The sequence below is a fragment of the Cebus imitator genome, unplaced genomic scaffold (genome assembly GCF_001604975.1).
Source record: "Cebus imitator isolate Cc_AM_T3 unplaced genomic scaffold, Cebus_imitator-1.0 Scaffold234, whole genome shotgun sequence".
NCBI classification, from domain to species: domain Eukaryota; kingdom Metazoa; phylum Chordata; class Mammalia; order Primates; family Cebidae; genus Cebus; species Cebus imitator.
In genome coordinates, this window is record NW_016107549.1 from 2,022,395 (window position 1) to 2,034,257 (window position 11,863).

The 11,863-nt window shown below is 43.8% G+C and overlaps 1 protein-coding gene across 1 annotated transcript in view; it reads left to right on the top strand.

The window, feature by feature from the left end:
- The first annotated feature begins 492 nt into the window (after nucleotides 1–492).
- ZNF709 (zinc finger protein 709) overlaps nucleotides 493–11,863 on the top strand; it is a 52,118-nt gene continuing 40,747 nt past the window's right edge. Inside the window, exon 1 of the mRNA XM_037727590.1 lies at nucleotides 493–751. The gene's annotated coding sequence lies outside the window, so the exon portion shown is untranslated. The remainder of the gene's footprint in view (nucleotides 752–11,863) is intronic.

An 11,863-nucleotide genomic window follows, 5' to 3' on the forward strand; every position in this document is an offset into this window, starting at 1 on the left:
ATTAATTTTATTCCCACGTTGGCATGTTTTTATTTTCTGGGCTGAAAATGAGTAGACTGAGAGGGAGGTGAGAGGAAGGCTTGGCCATGGCACCAAGTGCCCCATCCCAAATTCCTGATCCCTGGAGGACATCAGGCCCTCCCTCCTGTTCCAGTGTGGCCTGGTTTGGACTCAGCTTCCCTCTTGCTTTGAGGGAAGGAGATCTCTCCATTGGACACTGAGTCTGGAATTCCCTGTGCATATCTGTGACCTGGAAGAGGCAGAAAGGGCCCACTGAATACAGGAAGAGGCCAGGACTATCTCTGGAAAGCCAGTGGACAATTTTGTTGGTGCCTCCAACAGAGCCTGGTTTGGTTGCCAGGAGGAAGCTGGGCCTGCTATTGGCTGTGGCTACAGCCTATCAATCAGACTCCCTCCAACCACCTGTTAGATGTTTTCTTCTATGATGCAGGGGGCGGAGCCCCAGTCTGTCCAATCAGTGACACTGGGGCTTGCTCTGAACATTCCAATCAGGTGCGTCGCCAGGAAACCTGGGCAACGGTCAACAAGTCGGTAGGCCGAGTCCTTTCTGCCGAGGACGCCACCGGTGGCACCGCTGCATCCTCTGTCGCGCTGTGACCTGCTCTGACCAAAGGAGCCGTCATAAGGAAGCCAGGACACCTGGAAGTGCGGAAAGGGTGCATGTGCGGGACCTGGAGTTCCTAGACTTGGAGAAGGGTCTGGTTGGAACGGGCCGGATCCAGCTGTGGAGGTAACTGGGCCTTCCTGCGGCGACTCTGGGGTCTGGGACTTGAGTCCCCTTTGGCGCAGCTCGTTCCTTGGTCCCCTCGCCCGCAGGGTGGGTCTGGGCCTGGCTGCCGGGACCCGGGGCGTCCTGTTGCGTCCCTGCGTGGCGACTGTGGCCCCAGCCCCGCACCCACAGCCTCGCACCCACAGCCCCTCGTCCTTCTAGGTTGTGCGGGGGTCACAGGAGGGTCATGGGTGGAATCCCGCCTCGGTGTAGGGTTCGTGTGGGAGAAGCTGTGGTCCGTGGGATCATCATTCCCTCATCTTTCCCTGGGGTACTGGTTTTCCTCCAAGTCTTCTAAATGTATGAGAAGCACGGTCCCAAAGACACGACACTGTCTGCTACAGGGACTAGGAGTAAATTCCTCGCTGCATTTCCAAAGGCCAGCTTTCCCTCTCCAATTTACAACTTTATCAGCTTTTTGTCCGTCATTCTACATTTTCAACAAATACAGTGTTAGAATTGTTTATTAGTTTTTCCCTGCAAAGCAATGTATGACTCTTTTTCAGAGATTTGTTTTCTCTTCGTGGACTTTTCCTCTGAGAGGAAAGAAGAGGGTAACCACCTGACGCTTTACCATAAAAAACCTTTGTGTCTCTCCTTTCAACTTCCCTAGGCACAGACACCTTATTAGAATGTCTGTGGGTTGAGGTTCCTTTTTGGAAATTTTACGGGGTGATGTGTCGTCAGCCCACCCTCCTTCTTTCCCTGGTCCTGGATTTCAGAACTGCCTAGGGTTGACCCCAAGATGCCCACAGTTGCCACGTCTGTTGGAGGATCTAGTGAATTGTGAACTTCTGGGTTTCTTCTCAGAGATGGGGCTGGGCCTCTCAGGGAAGCAGCTAGATGCCCTGGGCTGGAAGGAGTCTCCTGGTATCCCCCTCAAATAAATAGCCACCCCTTGGGGCGCTCAGCTTTTCTTCCCCAGCCCCAGTTTCTGTTCCTTTGTGGATGGGCGGGTGGGGGGGTCAGCCAATCAGATGCTGGTATTGAGGGTATTGATTCTTGCCTTCTGGATTCTCTCAGACTACTGAAGGGAGAAAAACTATACTGAAAGACAAGAGAAAACCCTTCCAAGCATGTCAATGCAAGAAAACGGAAAAGCAAAATGCACTTTGAGTACACGGGGATGTACAATGCATTGTCTTTTCTTGGGATGGTGGTCACTTCACTGAGGATGAGGGGGTGTCCCATGTGACAGGATGACTTGACCTAACCCTTGAGTCAGACATGCCTATGTTCTAGGTCAGCACTGCCTCTCCATGGGTTTGTCGGTTTGAAAAGATTTATTCATTTATCCCACTTTTCATTAAATGTAAAATGTATGTTATCAGTAAAGCTTAAAAGATAAGATAAAATGTCGGGGTGTGGTGGCTTAAGCCTGTAATCCCAACACTTTAGGATGCCAAAGTGGGCAGATCACAAAATCAGAAGATCCAGACCATCCTGGCTGGCTAACACAGTGAAACCCTGTCTCTACTGAAAATACAAAAAATTAGCCAGGTGTGGTGGTACGCACCTGTAGTCCCAGCTACTCAGGAGGCTGAGGCAGGAGAATCTCTCGAACCCAGGAGGCGGAGGTTGCAGTGAGCTGAGATCGCGCCACTGCACTCCAACCTGGGTGACAGAGCAAGAGAGAAAGAAAAAAAAGATAAAATATTTACAAAGAGGCAAGAAAGAGAATTTCAGAGAAAAGATCGTCTCATGTTTCACTTGTTAATAATTCTTACTTAACGACATTTTTTCCTTCCCCAGAAGAAAGCGTATGTTTCTCAAGTCTGTTCTTTTCTTTTGGGTAATTTCAAATGGAATTCCAGGACTTACCCTTGGGAATGCTACAAGGGAATAGAATTAAGGAAAAACCTCCTATTATGCCTACATTAAAATGAATACATTTCCATAAAGAAGTGTGGTAAATTTGTGAATTACAAAGATTCACCAAAACATCAATTCCTCTCCTTTTCAGGGTGGAGAATTTGTTACAGTGGATAACTTTGTTCTGTTTCCTGTTTTCTGGAATTTGGAGATTAATGCTAAAATCTATGGGATAGGATTTGGCAACACCAAGAAGGTGTTCAAATATGGTTGTTGACTAAATGATTTGTCATGGAAGTAATAATTTAATGACAATAATTAAATGTCATCTTTATTGTTGGAAAGGGATACTTAGCTTTTATTGTTGAGCTGTAAAATACAAATGCTTTTCAATTTCTTTTCCTCCTATAGACATAACAGTGAGTTTGAGTGATTTTGCTGTTTTTTTTGAACACTGGGTATTTTCTCCTTTAAAAGTAAGTGGGCCAGACATATGCATTGGCTCACACCTGTAATCCCACACTTTGAGAGGCCAGTGCCAGAGGATTGCATGAGCCCCCAAGAGTTTGAGACCAGAGTGAGCAACATAGCAAGACCCCATCTCTACTAAAAATATAAAAATTAGCTGGATGTGGGGGCAAGCACCTGTGATCCCAGCTACTCTGGAGGCTGAGTTGGGAGGATCACTTGAGCCTGGGAGATTGAGCTCAGTGAGCTAGGATAGCGCCATTGCACTCTAGCCTGGTTAAAAGAGCGAGACCCTGTCTCCAAAAATAAAATAAACAAATACCTGACACAGCCTTCAGCACATCTTTCCTGGTCAGCTCCACAGCCGTTCTGTGCATATCCCTTCTTGGTTTACAGGCAAGAGAACAGGGAGTCTCAGGGAATGACTTTAGAGGGCTGTGGTTCTCAAGCTTCAGGGTCCATTATAATCCCCTGGAGGGCTTGACAAAACTCAGGCTTCCCCTCCACCCACCACCCACCACCATTCTAGAGCTTCTGACTTAGAGTTTCAGGTGTGCCTGAGAATTTCATTTCTAGCAAAGCATCCAGGTGCTGCTGTCGCTGGTCCAAGGACCACACTGAGAACCATCGGTCTAGCTCCTGACTTGGCACCAGAATCCCTCTGCAACCTTCCTCATAGGGATGCTGCAGTCACCCCTGCACCTGGCCGCTAGAGGGCATCAGGCCCTTAGCACCATTCCAGCCCTCCAGCCCACTCCTACCTCTGCGTTGTTAACAGACCAGCCAGATCAGACTTGCCAGAAAGGAAGCAACTAGGAAATCCCAGGATTTAAAATAATAATATTAATTTTAAAATCCCAGGATAATCAAAGAGGCTTATGTCAAAAGGTTTACAAGGGAAAAGATCGAGGTAGCCAGATTGATTCCTAACCGATGAAGACACAGCTATTTACCACTTTCTTGATCTCTGTTTTATTGTCTGAACTGGTTTCTAATACAAGACTTAAGAACGTAGCACCTGATACATTTCTATCAGGAATGGACAAAATGTCCTTCTATCAGGAAGGACAAAAAAGTCACAGAGGAGGGAAAAGGAATCTAGGACATAGAGTGAAGAATGCGTGGACATAATTCAGTGTGCTCACAGTACAGATGGGAAAACTATGTTTTAGAAAGAATCGGTAGCTCACAGTCCCAGAGCTAATAAGTGGCAAATCCAGGATTTGATACCAGAATTTTTTGACTGAAACCACCACTCCATTACCACTTACAGCTTAGGAGAACACTAGGGAAGACCTGCATGCCTTCCAGTCTTGCCATGGGCTGGTCCTCACTGTGAGAATCAGAGCTTGCCTCTGCAGAGCTCTGGTCCTTTCTCCTACTCTTGTGAGGTGCACCTGTTTATAAAGCAACAGACTTCTTATTATCATACAAAGCAGATGCAGGAGAAGGAATTAACCCTTGTGGGGGCAAAGCTACCTAGTAAGAGGTGAGCTTCCTCTACTCTGACTCTGCATGGAGGAGGGTGGCTTCCCTTTTTCCATTCCCTGCTTCTCACCCTCTAGGTAGAGAGAAATGGCTAAGCACAGGCTCTGAAATCAGGCTGCTCTGGTTTGAATCCAAGCCGCACCACTGACTGACTCTGTGACCTTGCCGCTCCATGCCTCAGTTTCCTCACTTATACAAGATAATTATACCTACCTCATAGGGTTGCTGCGAAGATTGAATTAGAGCACTGGGTGTCAGCTATTACCGTTTCCCACAATTACTATCTTCCAGATCAAGATCCCCTTGTAATAGATAGACTAACATGGTTGATGTTTAAAAATTTTTGCTTGTTTCATGTTATCATATGATCATAAGTTCCTTGATTGCAGGGAGCTTATTAGTCTTTGTTCCCCAGTACTTAGACTGGTACCTGGTACAGGGTAGATAACCCAATAAAAACTTGTCGAATAAAGAAAAATAATAAATGACTACCCTTTAGTGGGGAGCAGAGGCCTTAGGCCAGTGACTCCAAGCTAAGGCCAATCTTGAGCCTGTAAAGGGAGGTCGCTGAAGGCCCATTTCGTTCTTCCTGGCAGGGCTGTGCTGCAGATTTTCTAGGGGATCCATAGGCAGATGCAGTTGGGAGTGGGATCTGATGCTCTTTCTGTGGGTGTGATTGTTGTTGCCCTGGGGCTGAAAAAGTCTTCATTGGGGCAAGGCATTTCCCAATCAGGTGTATTTCTCGGAGTTCTGAGCCACTCAGGCAGAGCGGCTTCGCACTCATTTTCTTTATAGAATCTTGATGTCATATAATTTTAGTTTGCTGAAGCATTCAAGAATTTTATTCCATGATTTAAGTGTAAGAGTGTTATTGTCTTAGTTGAGAATCTGGTTGGATTGAGTCTAAGAAGCAAAGAGAATTCTGGAAATAAAATACTTACACTTAATTTAAATAATAATATAAACACACATGGACTCACCCACTCAGGTAAATAGGCCTTTGGCAGTGCTGGTATATCACCCTCATCTCATCTCCCTTCTGCACCCAGAGGTGACCATGATGGTATGTTTTTTTGTTTTTTGTTATTCTTTATAAATTTGCCATCTATTTACTGCAAAGCAGAGTTTTGGCTATTTTGAGTTTTCAGCAAGTTAATATTGGTATTACTATTACAATTAATGTTACACTGAAAGACTTTTTTGGTTTCTTTGCCTCAGTCTGTTGCACATACATTGCTGTCTGAGGCTTCACTCTATTGCTTGTGGACTAATGTTTCAAGCTTATTGATCCTGGTGACAATGTCATTCTTGTTCTGTCTCCAAGTGCTAAATTACAAATTTTTTACACATTGAGAAAAAATTACTGACTTGAATATTACGGACAAATTCATATTTACTAGGAAATACTGATGGAGTGAGTATATTGATTAACCATCTGACCACTGGTGCATGTGTGTTTATTCCTTGCAATTTGCCAAAGCTTGGAATTATCAAACTTATTTGTTTGTGCTCCTCTAGTGTTAAACACAATCTCTGTGTAATTACATATTGCTTTTTACTGATTACCCTTGGTGTCAAACATTTTTCTGATGTGGTCTTTTATCTTCTCTGAAATAGTTTTCAGGCATTTTTTATGTTTAATTCATTTCTATGTTTATTGTATTCTTTACCTTTTTTGTTATTTAATTTTTATTTCATAATCATAAACTTAACTCTACAATTCAGCTAGGCATGGAAGGGAATAAGGAAAGCATGGAACCCAAAGGGAACTGTAGCAACAGCAAAAAGATTGCAGGATACTGTGAGCAAATGGTATGGAGGGTGCTCTCCTAAGCTACAGAAAGAATGGTTTGTGGTTAAGATAAAGAGTAAGTCAAACTTATTCGAGTTTTCCACAGTCAGCAATGCAATGGTGATCTTCTTGCTAGTCTCTCCATTCCTGGACCCAAAGTGTTCCATAGCTTCTACAGTATTCATGCCTTCTTTCACCTTGCCAAAGACCTTGTGCTTGCCATCCAACCACTCAGCCTTGGCAGTGCAGATGAAAACCTGGGAACCATTTCTGTTGGGTCTAGCATTTGCCATGGACAAGATGCCAGGACCTGCATGCTTCAGGATGAAGTTCTCGTCATCAAATTTCTCCCCATAGATGGACTCGCCACCAGTGCCATTATGGAGTATGAAGTCACTACCTTGACACGTAAACCCTGGAAAAGTTCTGTAAAAGGAGGAACACTTATAACCAAATCCTTTCTCTCTGGTGCTCAGAGCACAAAACTTTTCTGCTATCTTTGGAAACTTGTCTGCAAACAGCTTGAAGGAGACATGGCCCAAAGGCTCGCCATCAGTGGCAATGTAGAAGGACGTGGTGGGGTTGACCATGGCTGGTGGTAAGGGGCTCCCAGTGGTGGCAGCAGCAGTGTCTGCAAAGCTACCTTTTATTATTATTATTATTTTTTAACACTCTCTGCACACTAATTCTTCTTCATTTGTAGGGATTGTAAATATTTTCTCCCAGATTGTGGTGCATGTTATCACTCCATTCCACATTTAAATTATAATTTTAATCTTATATATATTTGTTTTATGTATTTGTATTATTAATTATGATAGAGTTGAATTTGTCTCTCTTTTCCCTTGGGACCTACTTTATTTTCCTTTTTTTTTTTAGTGACTGAGTCTCCATCTGTTGCATAGGTTAGAGTGCAGTAATGCGATCTTAGCTCACTGCAACTTCTCCCTCCTGGGTTCAAGTGATTCTCCTGCCTCAGGCCCCTAGTAGCTGGTTTATAAGGATGCACCACCACATCCAGCTAATTTTTGTACTTTTAATAGAGATGGGGTTTCTCTGTGTTAGCAGACTGGTCTCAAACTCCTGACCTCAAGTGATCTGCCCGCCTCAGCCTCCCAAAGTGCTGGGATTACAGGTGTGAGCCAGTGCACCCAGCCTTATCTTCTTATATAAGAAAATTCTCCCTATCGTGAAGTTGGAAAAAATATTTGCCTGTAACTTCTGAAAGTTTTTGCATTTTGTCTTTCACAGGTGTTGTAGTTTTTTCCTAATTTGGCCTGTGGTCTCTCTGGAGGCTGCTGGCTATAAACTCTAACCCTGCCCTGGCAGGGCTGCAGGGAATTTTCAAGGGATGCATCTTTACCCTGACAAAAGGCCTAGTGTCTGTCTACATGTCAGACCCGTGTCTAGCTGTCCTTCTTACAGGAAGCTTGTTTCTACTAGCAGAAGCCCTTGTAGTTCTTGTCTGTCTAGTGTCTAGTTTATCTTTTTTTTTTTTTTTTTTTTNTTTTTTGAGTCTCGCTCTGTTGCCAGGTTGGAGTGCAGTGAAGTGATCTCAGCTCACTGCAACCTCTGCCTCCTGGGTCCAAGCATTTCTCCTGCCTCAGCCTCCTGAATAGCCGGGACTATAGGTGTGTGCCGCCACGCTCAGCTAATTTTTGTGTTTTTAGTAGAGATGTGGTTTCACCATATTGGCCACCACGGTCTTGAACTCCTGACCTCAAGTGATCTGCCTGCTTTGGCCTCCCAAAGTGTTGGGATTACAGGCATGAGCCACTGTGCCTGGCCCGTATCTAGTTTATCTTTACAATACAGTCACTGTCTTGGAAAACCCTGACTGGGAAAGAAGTTCACTTGGGGTGTGTTGGTCAGGTGAGACAGAAGAGGCAACTAAACAAAACACAATCAATTACAGAAGCAGTCTACTTAGAGATCCATGAGAGGAGGACAGCATGCCTCACAGGTCAGCGGGAAGAAGGGAGCTGCTCTGGACACAAATGTTCAACCAGTGGGTAGTAAGCAACAGAGAAAAAGGAACATGTGGCCCAAGCATTATTGAGGCCCAAGGTGTTACCCAAGCAAGTATTCCTTGGGGAGTTGTAGTGGGTGGGTTTAGAATGAGTAGGCACAAGTTCCACAGGGTTACACTGTAGTTGAGAGCTGGTCCCTGCATTCTGTCTGCAGGCCGTGTAGGGTGTGGGAGACAGTGGGGTGAGTCAAGTTGTGTCTGGCTGTTCCATAAAGAGGATGTTCACCAGGAGGCAGCTGTATAAGACAGATATCTGATTGACCACATTGAGGAAATGGGAGGAGGTGCAGAGGTGGAAACTATGTCAAGGGTGACTGAGCCCTTGCTTCTGGTATGAGAAAGTTAAAGCCATATACAAAATGGATGCTAAGGTAACATAAAATTATGTTATGTGCTGGGTGTGGTGGCTCACACCTGTAATCCCAGCACTTTGGGAGGCCAAGATGGATAGATCACAAGGTCAGGAGGTTGAGACCATCCTCGCTAACATGGTGAAATCCTGTCTCTACTAAAATACAAAAAACTAGCTGGGTGTGGTGGCATGCGCCTGTAGTCCCAGCTACTCAGGAGGCTGAGGCAGGGGAATCGCTTGAACCTGGAGGCAGAGGTTGCAGTGAGTTGAGAAAAAAAAATTATGTTATTATATAGAGTAGTATAGAAAAACTCTTAGTAATTATTTTATATGAAGATGATGAGAATCATTCTCCTGGAGAAAACCATTTGTCACTGCCTTGTGTGTTAAACTGGCCGTAATTTCTATCCTTGCTTGGCAATACCTGTTCTGTCATAGGCTCATGGACCTTTAAATAGATTCTCTCGTTTCAGAATTTGTTATATTTCATTAGCCTATCAGTCCATTTCTCTGCTACTACCATGATGTCCTGATTACTCTAGATTTCCAAGCTTTGATATTTGTTAACGTATGTTAAAGTTCTATACTGTCTTAGTCACTTTGGGCTGCTATAGCAAATTACTGTAGATTGTGTGGCTCAAACAACAAACATTTATTTCTGACAATTCTGGTTGCTAGGAAGTCCAGGGTGCCGGAAGATCTGGTGTCTGATAAGGGCCCACTTCCTGGTTTGTAGATAACCATCTTCTCATTGTATTCCGATATGGTAGAGCAGAGACAGGAAGCAAATGCTCCAGTTTCTTTTTATAGAGGCACTAATCCCATTTGCAAAGGCTCTACTCACATTATCTTAGCTAATCCTAATTAATTTCCAGAGATGCTATTTCCTAATACTGTCCCATTGGGAGTTAGAATTTCAACATGAATTTTGGAAGGGATGTATATATGCTGAAAACTTGAGCAGATGGTACTGAGCATTCTCATATACTCCTTACTCCCAGCTCAGAGTTTCTCCTATTTTTAACATCTTGCCTTGGTGTAGTGTATTTTTTACGATTAAAAACCAATGTATTACATCTAATCATGATGAGAATTGATGAATGTTATTATTATTATTTTGAGACAGGGTCTCACCCTGGTCCCACAGGCTGGAGTGCAGTGGTACAATCATGGCTCACCACAGCCTCAACTTCCTGGGCTCAGGTGATCCTCCCACCTCAGCCTCCCAGATAGCTGGGATTACAGAAGTGTGCCACCACACCTGGCTAATTTTTTGTATTTTTTGTAGAGATGGAGTTTCACCATTTTGCCTAGGCTGGTCTTGAACTCCTGACCTTAAGCAGTCTTCCTGCCTCATCCTCACAAAGTGCTGGCATTACAGGCCTCTTTAAAGTTTTATAAAATATATTCAGAAAAGATAGTAAAAAATATTTTGTGGTAAGATTTAATAGCAATAACTATAAACATGCTTGGAATCATCATCCATATTAATAAATGGGCATAGGCAGGCTTTCAGAGTCCCGAGTGCGTGATGTTCTCACTGACTCATCTCACTGTCCTGAATCTTTTGGTTATTCCACATACTTTTGCCATCTATTTTTTCTCATTATGTAGTATCTTTTAGTTATGCCTCCTTTGAACTTTCAGTAATGGAGTAATAATGAAATTACATTGAAAAGTTTATTAGTAGTTTTACTCTCGCAGTACATTTTACATATGCTAGTGTCTGAGGCTAGAAGCCATCTGATTTTTTTTTTTTTTTTTTTCTTTGAGATGGAGTCTCACTCTGTCTCCCAGGCTGGTGCGATCTCGGCTTACTGCAACCTCCACCTCCCAGATTCAAGCGATTCACCTGCCTCAGCCTCCCAAGTAGCCAGGAATATCGGTGCCTGCTGCCATACAATACTAATTTTTGTGTTTTTAATAGAGACGGAGTTTCACCCTGTTGGCCAGGCTGGTCTTTTTTTTATTTTATTTTTGTGCCATAGTCTCGCTCTGTCACTCAGGCTGGAGTGCAGTGGTGTGATGTTGGCTCACTGCAACCTCTGACTCCCAGGTTCAAGCGATTCTCCTGCCTCAGCCTCCTGAGTAGCTGGGATTATAGGCATCCATGACCACGCCCATCTAGTTTTTGTATTTTTAGTAGAGACTGGGTTTCACCATGTTGGCCAGGCTGGTCTTGAACTCCTGACCTCAAATGATCCGCCCGCCTCCTGAGCCACCATGCCTAGCCTGATTACTGATTTACTAGTCCATGCCAATGTTTATGTTGCTTGGAGTTTTTCTTTTCTTTTCTTTTCTTTTTTTGAGAGTCTTGCTCTGTCACCCAGGCTGGAGTGCAGTGGTGCGGTCTTGGCTCATTGCTTAGTGCAACTTCCAACTCCTGAATTCAAGTGATTCTCGTGCCTCAGCCTTCCGAGTAGCTGAGACCACAGGTGTGTGCCACCATGTCTGGCTAATTTGTGTATTTTTTGTTGAGACAGAGTTTCACCATATTGGCTATGGTGGCCTCAAACTCTTGATCTCAGGTGACTTGCCTGCCTCCATCTCCCAAAGTGCTTGGATTATAGGTGTGAGCCACCATGCCTGGCCTGGAGTTTTTCATTTTCATATTTCTTCTTCACTTTTTTTTTAAGTGATGGAGTCTTGCTATGTTGCCCAGGCTGGTCTCAAAGTTGGCCTCAAGCAATCCTCCTGCCTCAGTCTCCCAAAGTGCTAGGATTACACACATAAGCCACTGTGCCTGACTGACTTTTTATTCTTGCAGAAAATACCATTCCTATCATATTTGTATCTCTAGCAAATTGCAAATGCACAATAAGTTCTTTACACACTGGAGAAAAAAATTATTGGACTTACAGTCAAATTCAAATTGATAGGAAGTAACAATGGAGTATATGAATTGACCTTTGTTTTATTTGTCCATAATTATTTATTCACTGTATTCAAACAACAGGAGTTTGAATACAAAGGAGTAACTTTTATCCTTCTAATTAGTGTGAAATGGGATCTTCCTGACATTTTGTTTGGCCATTTCCTCAGTACCAAGGAGATAGATGTTTTTCATATGTGGTCTCTATTTTGTGTTACTCATGGTTTGGTTACTCTGCAATTTTTTTTTTTTTTTTTTTT